Genomic DNA, 13,789 nt, shown 5'->3' on the forward strand with positions numbered 1-13,789 from the left:
TCAATTATAAGTAGAGGCTAGATGGGCTGGGACTTTTTTCCCCTGGAGTGTAGGAGGATGAGGGGATGACCTTATAGAGGTTTATAAAATCATGGGTGGCATAGATAAGGTGAATAGCCACAGTCTTTTCCTCAGCGTAGGACAGTCCAAAACTAGAGAGCATAGGTTTAATGTGAGAGGGGAAGTATTTAAAAGGGAACTGAGGGGCAACGTTTTCACACATAGTGTGGAGTGTATATGGAATGAACTGCCAGAGGAGGTGGTAGAGGTGGGTACAGTTACAACATTTAAAAGACATTTGGACAGGTATGTGGATGGGAAAAGTTTAGAGGGATATGGACCAAATGCAGGCAAATGGGACTAATTCAGGTTAGGAAGCTTGGTTGGCATGGAGGAGTTGGGTCAAAGAGCCTTTTTCCGTGCTGTATATCTCTGTGTCCCTATGCCTCTACTCTATGTAATCATTAATATAAAAGACCTGGTGGTGCTGGTTACAGCCCCCCCAGTATCATGGAGTAACACAATGAATGAATTTCAACATTAAACATGAATCTGTGTACCAATGTGCTGTGCACACGTACATCTGACATTTATTGGGCATAGGAAAAGTGAGTTTGAGAAATGGCCCAAGATTAGGTGGCTATCCTTCACATTCTGTAAAATTTATTAGAAATATTTGTGTCTGTGTTGAATGGACATTATGGATAGAAAAACACATTAACAATCAAGTAAATCAAATGAACTTTGTAAACCAGTGAAGTGATAAATGTATTGCAATTCCTCTTGTATGTAGTCAAACTGATGCAACAGCCCATCACCAGAGCGTATTACATCTAATGCCTTGTCTCTGTGACTAAGTGATGAAAAGCTGACACTAATAGTTATTTCCCATGGAGTCAAGCTACTGCTATGTTCCAACAATAAAGGGAAGAGAAACTCATTATCACCCTGTCAAACTTCATTTTTGGAGTGAGGAAAATAACAAATTTAATAATTACTCAGCCTGTCAGTTTTGAGACTTTTTTGTGATTATTGATTCTTCATCAGAGCAAAATGAACTTGTTCAACAAACTAGAATAATGGTGCCAGAGGTTGTGGCTGATGTTTATTTTCAAATCATTTATGGACTTCTCCCCCATGAAAGGATGGAGGCTTTGGATGAAAATATTCCAGAAATGTAATCACAGGATAGCTTGCTTCTAATTGTCCCACCATGCCAAACAATCCTTTTCCCATTTCTAATATCATTTTTAAAATTAATAAACCCAAGAGAACAAAGAAAATGAAAAAGAAACCATCATGTAGTTGTTTTAATGTGATCTTTGTGCCTGGTCTGCTTGCAGCAGTGCTGAGGACATTAATCTACACTCCCTATAGATGGTAGGATAGTCTGAGAGGTTGGAAATCCTACCTCTCAAGAATGACCATCTGCATCTTTTCCTTTTCCATGTGATCTGCTAGAGTAGTTTCGACCATCTGAGAGTGTCAGAGAGCAATTTTCCAAAGTATCTTTTTCTTGATTGGCCCTGGATTTGATTGTGTTTCTTTGCCTCTCCAAGAAGAGTTTATGGCTGTACGCGTGGGAGTTGGATGGAGAAGGGGGATGGGGGGCGGGTGGTGTTAGGATTGAAGCTTTACATTGACCATCATAACTTGGGGAAGATATGATGGACCAAACAGTATTTTCTGCCTGTCAATTTTGTATGTTTATAATCAATCAGTTGAGTCCATTAGGAAGAATTTTATCAGGTCCTTAGAGATAAGTTTAGGGATGAGGGAGCGAAAACTAAATCAGGGAAAAAATGTATTCTACTAGGTCTCCAGCATACTTCACTCTTCCTCCCGCTTTTCCTTCAAGCAACCTCTGTGCAATGATATAGCAGCAGTGGGAAGCCCATTAAGCTCATTTAATGGACAATTAGTAACATGTTTCCAAGGGTGATACAATTTGGATAATGTTGCATGGCCCTCACGCAGTGGCAGAACCTTAGCTGCTAAGAGTGGGCAGCTGCACAGCAGAACATTGGAAGAGGATGGAAACATGATGTAATCTGATCACTTTTTGGTGCAAATGGTGAGGCTGAGGGCATCCCCAGGCAGAGGCTGGCTGTTGCAAGGGCAACTCCTGGAGACTACTTTCACGGATGATGCTCAGGTTACAAAGATGGCTGCTGGTCCCAGCAGCCTTTACTCACAGCCCATTCCACTCTGCCCTGTTCTCTATCTCAGTGGCAGAGTAACACTCCAGCCAGTGTGCTGATTGGCCCTCCCTCCATCTCAATCCACCCACCATCCCTCATTAGATGGCGAATGAATCGGAGGTGGCTTGCTAATTAGTTGCCTCGACCCAAAGGGTGGGCTGCTCTGTTGGATTGGTTATGGAACTGTAAGTGGTCCTGACCTCCGAGAATCTTCTATATCAGGAAGATTCAGCCCATTGTTTTTAGTAACTTCCAGTCCATCTCCCCATGATATAGTAGTACCTTGGTCCAGATTTAATCTTTGGCTCAAAATTGCCCATCATCCGCTCACCCGTTGCCATTGTGAGGCCAGGCTGCATGGTAGCACAGTGGTTAGCATTGCTGCTTCACAGCTCCAGGGACCTGGATTCAATTCCTGGCTCGGGTCATTGTCTGTGTGGAGTTTGCACATTCTCCTGTGTCTGCGTGGGTTTCCTCCGGGTGCTCTGGTTTCCTCCCACAGTCCAAAGGTTAGGTTGATTGGCCACGTTAAAATTGCCCCTTAGTGTACTAGGATGCTTAGGTTTGAGGGATTAGCGGGTAACATGTATGGGGCCTGGGTGAGATTGTGGTCGGTGCAGACTCGATGGGCCGAAGGGCCTCTTTCTGCACTGTGGGGTTCTTTGATTCTATTATGGCTTGGGTCTCCCTTGTGCCAGTCTATTGCTGTGGTGCTGATCATTGATGAGGGGGGGCAGGAAATAGTCCAGGTCTACTTAAGGTTTGTGGGCGTTGGGGGGCTGAGGGGAAACTATACAAGGCTGACAATCCAGGACTGCAGTGGTGAGAGGGCTACCACACATGGCTGACAGTTTAAGGCTAGGTGGGAGAGGGAGTACAAGGGGGTAAGTACATAAGGGCTGGTGACAAGCTGCATGGGACAGGAGGAACTTTCTTTGTGTGCTTTGTGGGACCCCAATTTTCCAGTTAAAAGTGGCGTGTCAGACATACCCACTGGCTGCCGAATGGCATCTATCAAGGTGATAATGGCCAGAATGCCAATGTCCCAATGCCATTTTCAGGACACTATAACCCAGTTTAGCTGAGCAATTATAACCACCCAGGAAATGTAGCCTTTACGTGACAGAGGGACGGGAGGGCAAGGCGATAAGTGAATTTGATTTCCGTTGGTACGTTACAATGGTAAGAAGATTCATTAGTCATCTGGAGACCAAAATGTCAAAGTTCACATTCACAGGAAATATTTGTTTTTCCTCCAGCAGCTGATTGTTCTGTTGCACATGAGGGATGGCCTTTGACTCAGAAGTAACTGTTTGGAAAATTTGTAATTATTTCAAACTGTTTGGAGAATCGGTAATTGTTTTTAAACATTGTTGAAGATGATTTTTATGTGTAGGTTTGGACAATTTCTTGCTTTCCCCAGCCAGTGATTAGCATCAAGCTGCTGGATTGGAAAAGGGAGAATGGGTCTCTGAATGCCTACTTTAAGGAGTTAGTATCAAATGTAAAGGCCTCAATTTCACTTTTTTGGATAATAGGTAATGTCGGTCCATGTTACCTGGTGAGCCTTGACCTGGAAACAGTAGCAACAGGAAGGAAGTTAAAATACAGAGGCCATGTGGTGGACACAGAGGAAAGAAAGTTTAAGTTACTGTGAAAATCCCCTAGTTGCCACACTCCGGCGCCTGTTCGGGTACACTGAGGGAGAATTTAACATTGCCGAAGCACTTAACCAGCACGTCTTTCAGACTGTGGAGGGAAACCGGAGCACCTGGAGAAAACACATGAAGAGCTGGAGAGAGGAGGTAGTCAGCAAGTTGAGTCAGAGCTGGACTTCAGTCTGATCAGAAAACACTTTGAACATGCTGTTGTGCTTTCTTTCACTTCCAGATGACTGAATGGCCAGAATTGCCAATATTGTGCAATAGTCAAAGTGGTTCTGACAGATCTACGCCCCAATGACCGATGCAAACTGAGATTTGAGAAGGTTTTAGCAAGAAGTATGCTATCGTGCAGAAGATTGCATGGGCAGATCCCTGTTATATGTGGAAATTTCTGCTTGCAAAGGATCAGGTAAGTGTTAGAAAGAAAAAGGACTGGAATTCTACCCAAAAAAGGGAGAACCTTATTCCTGAAACTGATGCCAGATAATTTCTGGATTAATAGTCTAGTGATGATACCACAAGGCCATCACCTCCCCATGTGATGTGCCCTCACAACTTTGTACTAATTTGCAGAATTGATGATCTACAGCCCATGATGTGTGAATATCTGCATTTGTGTCTGGTTCCAAGAGACAATGTGACGTTGGTACAGGAGTGATGTCTTCCTAGGGTTTAACTGGGGGTTTTCAGGCTCACCTGTGGCTCCTGCAGATTGGGTAGGAAGATGGAAGATCAGTGAGTTCAATCACCATAGTCATTATGCATGCTAAGAGGGCTGAGGGGACAATGGAGAACTACGTCAAGGTGAAATCTTCAATGGAAATTCAATGGACACTCTGGCTGCAACAGATCACCTGTAACGTTTCCCATATATGGCACATGCATCTGGGACCTTCAGTCTTATCTTCATCTGAGACCCCTGACTAGAGGAGTGAGATGGCCAATGGCACTCCAGCTCCAATGTGTCATCTTCATACTATGTTAGCACAAGCAGACTTGGGACCCCCCACTTCCCCTGCACCACACCAGGTCTGCAGCGCTCCACCGTGAAGCAATAGAAAGCCTCATTAGAGCTCCATCTCGCTGAAGGTCCATTCCACCTTCACTGCTCCATCTACATCATGATGTCCTTTGAAGCCCCTCAATTCAGTGGTCCATTTCACCATGATACAAACCACCCCCCCCAATGCACCGAGGCCTACTGTGTTGACATTTCAGTGCCAGTTGGCATACACACTCAGATCCCTGAGTACACAGAGGAACGGGAACTTGACTATCCTTCTCTGATGTGGATATGCCGGCGTTGGACTGGGGTAAACACAGTAAAAAGTCTGACAACACCAGGTTTAAGTCCAACTGATTTATTTGATAGTAAACTCACTAGCTTTCGGATTTGTCCCTTCGTCAGGTGAATGGAGAGTTCTGGCCTCAGACAGAGCATATAAAGCATAGACAGTTTACAGATTACTGATTAGAATGTGAATCTTTACACCTAACCTGCTGTTCAAGTCCTAAAGTGGCCGACAATGTGAGTGGAAGGAGCACTGATCACAGGTTAAAGAGATGTATATTGTCTCCAGACAGTATGGTAAGTGAGGTTTTGCAAACCCAGGCAAGTCAGGGGGGTTACAGATAGTGCGACATGAACCCAAGATCCCTGTTGAGACCGTCGTAATGTGTGCGGAACTTGGCTATCAGTCTCTGCTCAGCGACTCTGCACTGTCATGTGTCGTGAAGGCCTCCTTGGAGAATGCTTACCCGAATGCATTCAGCCTCTGACCTTCGGGTAAGCATTCTCCAAGGCGGCCTTCACGACACACGACGGCGCAGAGTCACTGAGCAGAGACTGATAACCAAGTTCCGCGCACATGAGGACGGTCTGAACAGGGATCTTGGGTTCATGTCGCACTATCTGTAACCCCCCTGACTTGCCTGGGTTTGCAAAACCTCACTTACCATACTGTCTGGAGACAATATACATCTCTTTAACCTGTGATCAGTGCACCTTCCACACACATTGTTGGCCACTTTAGGACTTGAACAGCAGGTTAGATGTAAAGATTCGCATTCTAATCAGTAATCTGTAAACTGTCTGTGCTTTATATGCTCTGTCTGAGGCCAGAACTCTCCATTCACCTGACGAAGGGACAAACCCGAAAGCTAGTGAGTTTACTGTCAAATAAATCGGTTGGACTTAAACCTGGTGTTGTCAGACTTTTTACTGTGTTTATCCTTCTCTGCACAGGCCCATGCTATCTCTGCACTTTTGCCAGTCGTAGATGATCTTTGAACCTATGAAGTGACTGAAACCACATCATGGCAACTGACTTGGGCGGTGACCTCTGCCCAGGTCTTCTTGGTCAGGTGGAGCGGTCTTCTCTTGCTGTCCCTGGGCATGAGAATGTGCTGCCGACCACTGACCTCCTCCAGCAGGACTACCAGGCACTTATCAGATAAGCACGGCACAGAGTGCCCACCTGACCTGCCTTCCCAACTTCCACAATCACAGGGACAGAGGCCATGACTGAGGTAGAACAGGAACAGTTCTTGGAATCCTTCCAGGCAACTCCCTCAGCCTCCCCCCCAAGTCCTGGCAGCAGTCAGCCTCTTCCATTTTTAAACACCCCTCTTTCATTGGGTCTCCATTGGATCTGGCGCTGGATACATTCCCAGCTCCATGCAGTGCAAACCCGATCAGTAGACATGTTTCAACTGAATGGATCTTAATTGACCACCTAGTGTCATATCACATTGTGATTACAATGTGATCTCTGTCGAGAGCAGGTATTACTCCGTCTCCTGGGCACATCCTGTCTTTTCAATGATTCATACCAACTCTAATTTGCCTGGTGACTTATGTTGAATTTATTTTGATTCTCATTTGTGTTCAAAAGTTCCAACAAATGAAACCTTGTTTGGTAACTTCTTCAGTTTGGGGGGTCATTTGGTAAATGTAGCTGCTTTACTATACAGATTCCCCAGCTGGCAGGAGGCTGGGGTGGGGTTGGAAGGCTTATAGCGCATGGTTGAGAGTCCTTTGGAGATCCCATATCCAAACAGGGACCGGTTAAGTTAAACCTTGTGGTCCCACGGCAGGAAAATGTGGACTATTGTAGATGCTTAAATCACAAAATAATATTGCATTTCTAGAACTGTGTGGGAGGAATGAGTTGTAATGTGGCCACATGAGAGAGCTAACTATTGCAAAGAAGCCTTCTCTCAGTTGTGTGGGTCTAAACTGGGGCCATAATTCACAAGAAGGCAATTATCATCTCTCCAGGAATTGAAAATGACTATCATTATTTATTAATGTTGTACTGTAACCTTATTAATTTCTACCATGAAGCTAAATAATATCTAAGGGTTCTTTGGCCAAGCAACCAGCTCAAACAGAACACACTGGAGCATTTGGAAAGCAATTTATTACATCCAACAATTCAGAAGGGACTTTGTGCGATTATTCGGAAAAACATACTGGGATTTGTTTGACAAATGTGACCTATTTGGGCAGACTGTTCTGATATTTCCAGAGAGAATACAAACACTTTCATATTTCTTAATGTTGCATGCCCCTTCCACCACTAAATTCATTTGGAAGGGGAGAGTGAATGGTGGTAAAGAGTTTGGATTTTAAGTCCATCCAACAGTCTCCACTTCCCTCCAATTGCTGGTTACTGTTTTGATTGCCTGAATCACATAGTGTCATCCAAAGATACAACCATTTCAGAGGAACAGACATGCTCGATTGATGTAGACAAATAGAATACTCCCTTTGCCCCAGAGTTTTTTTAATTCATTTGTGGGACATGGCTGTCACTGGCTGTCCAGCATTTATTGCCCATCTCTCGTTGCCCTTGTTCAGAGGGCAGTTGAGAGTCAACCAAATGCTGTGGCTCTGGAATCACATGTAGGCCAGATGAGGTAAGGAGGGCAGATTTCCTTCCCTAGAGGACATTACTGAATCAGATAGGTTTTTCTAACAATCGACAATGGGTTTTATAGTCAATAGTAGATTCTTAATTCCAGATTTTTTTTTATTGAATTCAAATTCCACCATTTGCTGTGGCTGGATTTGAACCTGGGTCCACAGAACATCAGCTGAGTTTCTGGATTAAAGTTGAGCGATAATACTACTAGGCCATCACCTCCCCAGAGTCTATCCAATAATACTCATATTGGTGTGATTGACCTGTTAGGAGCTCTACTATCAGCTGGTAATTGATCATACATGTTAAATAGAAAACATGACCAAATCAGATCCCACGGATTTCTCAGTAACCTACACAGATATCAGTAAACACTGTAAATCATCCAATTTCATTGAAACTCTGTTTCACCAGGGTGGGGTGGGGAGGGCTATACAATAAATGGCAGAACCATCAGGAGTATAGACACACAAAGGGTTCTGGGTGTGCAAGTCCACAGGTCCTTAAAGGTGGCAGCACAGGTGGAAAGGTGGTGAAGAAGGCACATGGCATGCTTGCCTTTACTGGAAAGGTGTAGAGTATAAAAGTTGGCAAATGATGTTGCAGTTATATAGAATGTTGGTTAGGCCATATTTGGAATACTGCGTCCAGTTCTGGTCATCACGCTACCAGAAGGACACGGAGGCTTTGGAGACAGTGCAGAAAAGATTTACCAGGATGTTACCTGGTATGGAAGGTATTAGCTATAAGGTGAGATTGAGTAAACTGGGGTTGTTCTCCCTGGAAAGACGGAGGTTGAGGGGCGACCTAATAGAAGTTTATAAAGTTATGAAGGGCATTGATAGGGTGAACAGTAGGAAGTTTTTTCCCAGGTTGGAGTTGACAAACACAAGGGGTCACAAGTTCAAGGTAAGGGGGGCAAAGTTCAATACAGATATGCGGGGGACATATTTTACACAGGGTGGTGGGGACTTGGAATGCACTACCAAGCAAGGTGGTTGAGGCAGACATGTTAGGATCATTTAAGACTTATCTAGATAGCCACATGAACAGACTGGGAATAGAGGGATACAAACGGATAGTCTAGTTAGGAACACATGATCGGTGCAGGCTTGAAGGGCCGAAGGGCCTGTTCCTGTGCCGTTTTGTTCTTTGATTAAAGTATTTGACTCAAATGTTACGGCCATTCATTCCAGCGGGATTTTCCCATCCTACTGCAGTGAATGGAGATTTTGCTGGGCACCAAAGACTTTGCTGCAGCAGGAGTGTGGCATGAATGGCTGGTAAGGTCATGCCCTTCACCTTTGAATACTGAGGCTGGGATTCTCCGGTCTTGTTCATCCTGCCATTGCTGCCAGCATGAACGGAAAACTTGGCGCTCAGCCAATTCATTGTTCACTGCAGCAGGATTGGAGAATCCAAGCCGTGGAGGGAGTTTGGAGAATTCCAGCCCTAACCTCTGATTTCCTGCCAAATGTTGCCTTGGTAGGGTCTACCTCAATGACTGTTCAGTTTCCAGGGTTTCAGGCTCCTCTCCTGGTATCCTGAGTCTGCACTCCACCAACTCACAAGAAAAGCTGCAGCTCTTTAACCTTGCTAGGCAGAATACTGCAGGTTATCTTTGCTCCAGTGGCATGCATCACGGTGTCACCAACATTCTGCTGTCTTTTTAGGTCTCCACAATGGTGGCACAGTGGTCAGCACTGCTGCCTCACTGCACCAGGGACCCAGGTTCAATTCCGGCCTTGGGTCACTATGTGTGGAGTTTGCACGTTCTCCCCTAATCTGCGTGGGTTTCCTTCGGGTGCCCCGGTTTCCTCCCACACTCCAAAGATAGAACATAGAACAGTTTAGCACAGCACGTGCCCTTCGGCCCTCGATATTGTGCCGAGCTTTGTCCGAAACCACGATCAAGCTATCCCTTTCCCTATCATTCTGGTGTGCTCCATGTGCTGCCCAATAACCGCTTGAAAGTTCCTAAAGTGTCCGACTCCACCATCACAGGAGGGAGTTCATTCCACACCCCAACCATTCTCTGAGTAAAGAACCTACCTCGGACATCTCTCCTACATCTCCCACCATGAACCTTATAGTTATGCTACAAGATGTGCGGGTTAGGTGGATTGGCCATGATAAATTGCCTCAGTGTCAGGGGACTAGGAGGGTAAATGTGTGGGGTTAAGGAGATAGGACCTGGCTGAGATTGTTGTCAATGCAGACTTGATGGGCTGAATGGCCTCTTTCTGTATTTAGATTCTATGAACTTCTCCCAAACCTTTGCTACTTGAAGCTTGCCAACCCCAGTGCTTTTATTGCCTGGAGGCTTTTTCTTTGTTCCTCTCCCCAGTGGTTCCTCCTCCCACTGGTTGTCTCCTCCTCCCACTGGTCTCATAGATCATAGAATCCTACAGTGCAGAAAGAGGCTATTTGGCCCATCGCATCTGCACTGACCACAATCCCACCCGTGCCCTATCCCCATAACCCCATGCACTTACCTGAGCTAGTCCCCCTAACATTAAGGGACAATTTAGCATGGCCAATCCACTTAACCTGCACATCTTTGGACTGTGGGACAAAACCGGAGCACCCGGAGGAAACCCATGCAGGCACGGGGGAACATGCAGACTCCACACAGACAGTGACCCAAGGCCAGAATCAAACCCAGGTCCCTGGTGCTGTGAGGCAGCAGTGCCAACCACTGTGCCACCATGCTGTCTCCTTCCTTGGTTTCTCTCTCTCTCTCTCTGGGACCTCCCCGTCCCCTCTCCCTGCGTTCCCTCGCTGGATTCCCTTTTTTGGAATCTCTCCCTCAGGTCTCTCGCTGCCCTGTGTCCTGGGAATCTTTGATTATCGTGCCTCGCTCCAAGGACCAATGATTAGGTTTCTTGGGTTATCGGTGTATACACAATAATTTTGTCCTTATTCCTGGACCAAATAGTTTCAAACATTGGACTGTATATACTCCTGCTCCTGATCTGCACATGCTCTGAAACTCCTAAGGCCTGTCAGGACTTGTGGTCCCTGACCTCTGCCTAATGACAAAGTAAGTCTGGACCTCTTATCGCCCATCATTTTAGAAGTTCCTTAATCATAGAATTACCTTCATAGAAAGTCCTTAATCATAGAACTTTATTGTGTAGAAAGCCCTGCAGGCCAGCTCTCTGGGTGAGCTTTCCACTTAGTTCACTTGTCCAAGTAAACCTTAACCAATTTGTACCTGGAAACCTTGTTCAGTTGGACATGTAAATATTTCCCAGCTATACAAATGGGGCAAGATCCTCTTGCCTCCCAGCCGCGTGTTTCCTGCTGGCCCATTATTTGCTAATGGCTGGAAATTCCCATTGATGTCACCCCACACCAACAGGAAACCCTTGGGCAGGGTGCCCTGCCAGTGGGACTAGCTGGAGAATCCCATTATTGCTCACCCAATTTTTAAAATTCATTCATTCATTGGACATGGGCTACGTGGGCTGGCCATATTTATTGTAAAAAGTCTTACAACACCAGGTTAAAGTCCAACAGGTTTATTTGGCAGCACAAGCTTTTGGAGTCTCGCTCCTTCGTCAGGTGAGTGCGGTGTTGTGTTCACAAACAGGGCACATACAGACACAAACTCAATTTACAAGATAACGGTTGGAACGTGAGTCTTTACAGGTAATCAATTCTTAAAAGTATAGACAATATGAGTGGAGAGAGTGTAAAGCACAGGTTAAAGAGATGTGTATCATCTCCAGCCAGGACAGTTAGTGAGATTTTGTAAGCCCAGGAGTTACAGATAGTGTGACATGAAACCAAGATCCCAGCTGAGGCTGTCCTCATGTGTGCGGAACTTGGTTATCAGTCTCCGCTCAGTGATTCTGTGTTCTCATGTAAGAACACCATCCACCAAGTACGCGGTCCATATTCTTGAGACTTGGCCAACGTTGTCTACCTGATACGCTGCAGGAAAGGATGTCCCAAGGCATGGTACACTCTATGATAACGGATGAATGAACATCACTCAACAATTACCAGGCAGGAGTGTTCTCTTCCTGTTGGGGAACACTTCAGCAGTCATGGGCATTCAGCCTCTGATCTTCCGGTAAGCGTTTTCCAAGGTGGCCTTCATGACTCACGACCCATCTTGGGTTCTATCACATATGGATCTTGGGTTCATGTCACACTATCTGTAACCCTCACGACTTGCCTGGGCTTGCAAAATCTCACTAACTGTTCTGGCTGGAGACAATACACATCTCTTTAACCTGTGCTTAACACTCTTTCCACTCACTCCTTTAAGACTTGATTACATGTAAAGACTCGCATTCCAACGCTTATCTTGTAAATTGAGTTTGTGTCTGTACATGCCCTGTTTGTGAACACAAGTGTTCACTCACCTGATGAAGAAGTGAGACTTCAAAAACTAGTGCTGCCAAGTAAACCTGTAGGACTTTAACCTGGTGTTGTGAGACTTCTTACTGTGTGCTTACCCCAGTCCAACGCTGGCATCTCCACATCAATATTTATTGCCCATTTCTAACTGCCCACAGGCTGTTCAGAGTCAACCACATTGTTGGTCTGGAGTCACATGTAGGCCAGTCCAGGTAAGGATGGCAGATTTCCTTCCCTAAAGGACATTAGTGAACCAGGTGGGTTTTTCCGGCAATCGACATGATTTCATGGTTATCAGTAGATTACTAAAAGCAAATTTCTTTTCGTGAATTCAAATTCCACCGCCTGTCTTGGCAGGATTCAAACCTGGCTCCCCATAACATTAGCTGAGTTTCAGGATGAATAGTTTAATACCACTAAGCCATCATCATCTCAATGTGAAGAAATATGGATATACTGGAATATCAACACACACTTAACTATCAACACTGAAGAGTGAGTTGTGAGAATCATTGTGGTCATTCCTATTCCTGGTATTAATACGTTCAGGTTAATTATTCCATCGCTGACAAAACTCAGTCATTGTCCTTAATCAGCATTGTGTAAGCAGCAGCTACAAATGGATTTAACACACCAGCTAATATAGAACATATGCAAGCACATGATTAATCTTAGCATGTGAGGGCACACATTCCTGTAAGTGTACATAAGCAAAGCATTAATTCCGCCTCATTAACATCAAAGTGCAAATCTTCAAAGACAAAGTAGCTAATAGTGGCAGATGCAATTTCTTTGTACACAGTGAGACATGACTTTCATTGGATTCATTTTAAACTTGTGTGTGTGTGTGTGTGTGTGTGTGTGTGTGTGTGTGTTCTGTTTTGTGTGGCATGTGTGCATGTTCTGTTTTAGAACAAAGAAAATGACAGCACAAGAACAGGCCCTTCAGCCCTCCAAGCCTGCACCGACCATTCTGCCCGACTGAACTAAAACCCTCTACTGTTTTGGGGACCATATCCCTCCATTCTCATCCTATTCACGTATTTATCCAGAAGCCCCTTAAAAGTCATTATTGTATCTGCTTTCACAATCTCCTCTGGCAGCGAGTTCCAGGCACCCCACCACCCTCTGTATAAAAAACTTGCCTCGTACATCTCCTTTAAACCTTGCCCCTCACACCTTAAAACCTGTGTCCCCTAGTAATTGACTCTTCCACCCTGGGAAAAAGCTTCTGACTGTCCACTCTGTCCATGCCCTCAGAATCTTGGAAACTTCTATCAGGTCACCCCTCAACCTCCATCGTTCCAGAGAGAACAAACCAAGTTTCTCCAACCTCTCCTCATAGATAATGCTCTCCATACCAGGCAACATCCTGGTAAATCTTTTCTGTACCCTCTCAGAAGCCTCCCAATCCTTCTGGTAGTGTGGCAACCAGAACTGAACACTATATTCCAAGTGTAGCCTCTATAAAGCTGCAACATGACTTGCCAATTTTTAAACTCATTGCCCTGGCCGATGAAGGCAAGCATGCCATATGCCTTCTTGACTATCTTCTCCATCTGCTTTGCTACTTTCAGTGACATTTGTACCTGTACACCCAGATCACTCTGTCTATCAATACTCTTAA

At 45.1% G+C, this 13,789-nt stretch overlaps 1 protein-coding gene across 1 annotated transcript in view; it reads left to right on the forward strand.

Annotated features, from left to right (window-relative positions):
• The first annotated feature begins 4,104 nt into the window (after positions 1-4,104).
• The window catches only part of LOC145354870 (complement C1q tumor necrosis factor-related protein 1-like), a 78,157-nt gene continuing 68,472 nt past the window's right edge, over positions 4,105-13,789 (forward strand). The window contains exon 1 of the mRNA XM_080206425.1: positions 4,105-4,274. The gene's annotated coding sequence lies outside the window, so the exon portion shown is untranslated. The remainder of the gene's footprint in view (positions 4,275-13,789) is intronic.

This window comes from Carcharhinus amblyrhynchos, chromosome 18 (assembly GCF_965287045.1).
Source record: "Carcharhinus amblyrhynchos chromosome 18, sCarAmb.v2.hapA, whole genome shotgun sequence".
In the NCBI taxonomy this organism is placed as follows: domain Eukaryota; kingdom Metazoa; phylum Chordata; class Chondrichthyes; order Carcharhiniformes; family Carcharhinidae; genus Carcharhinus; species Carcharhinus amblyrhynchos.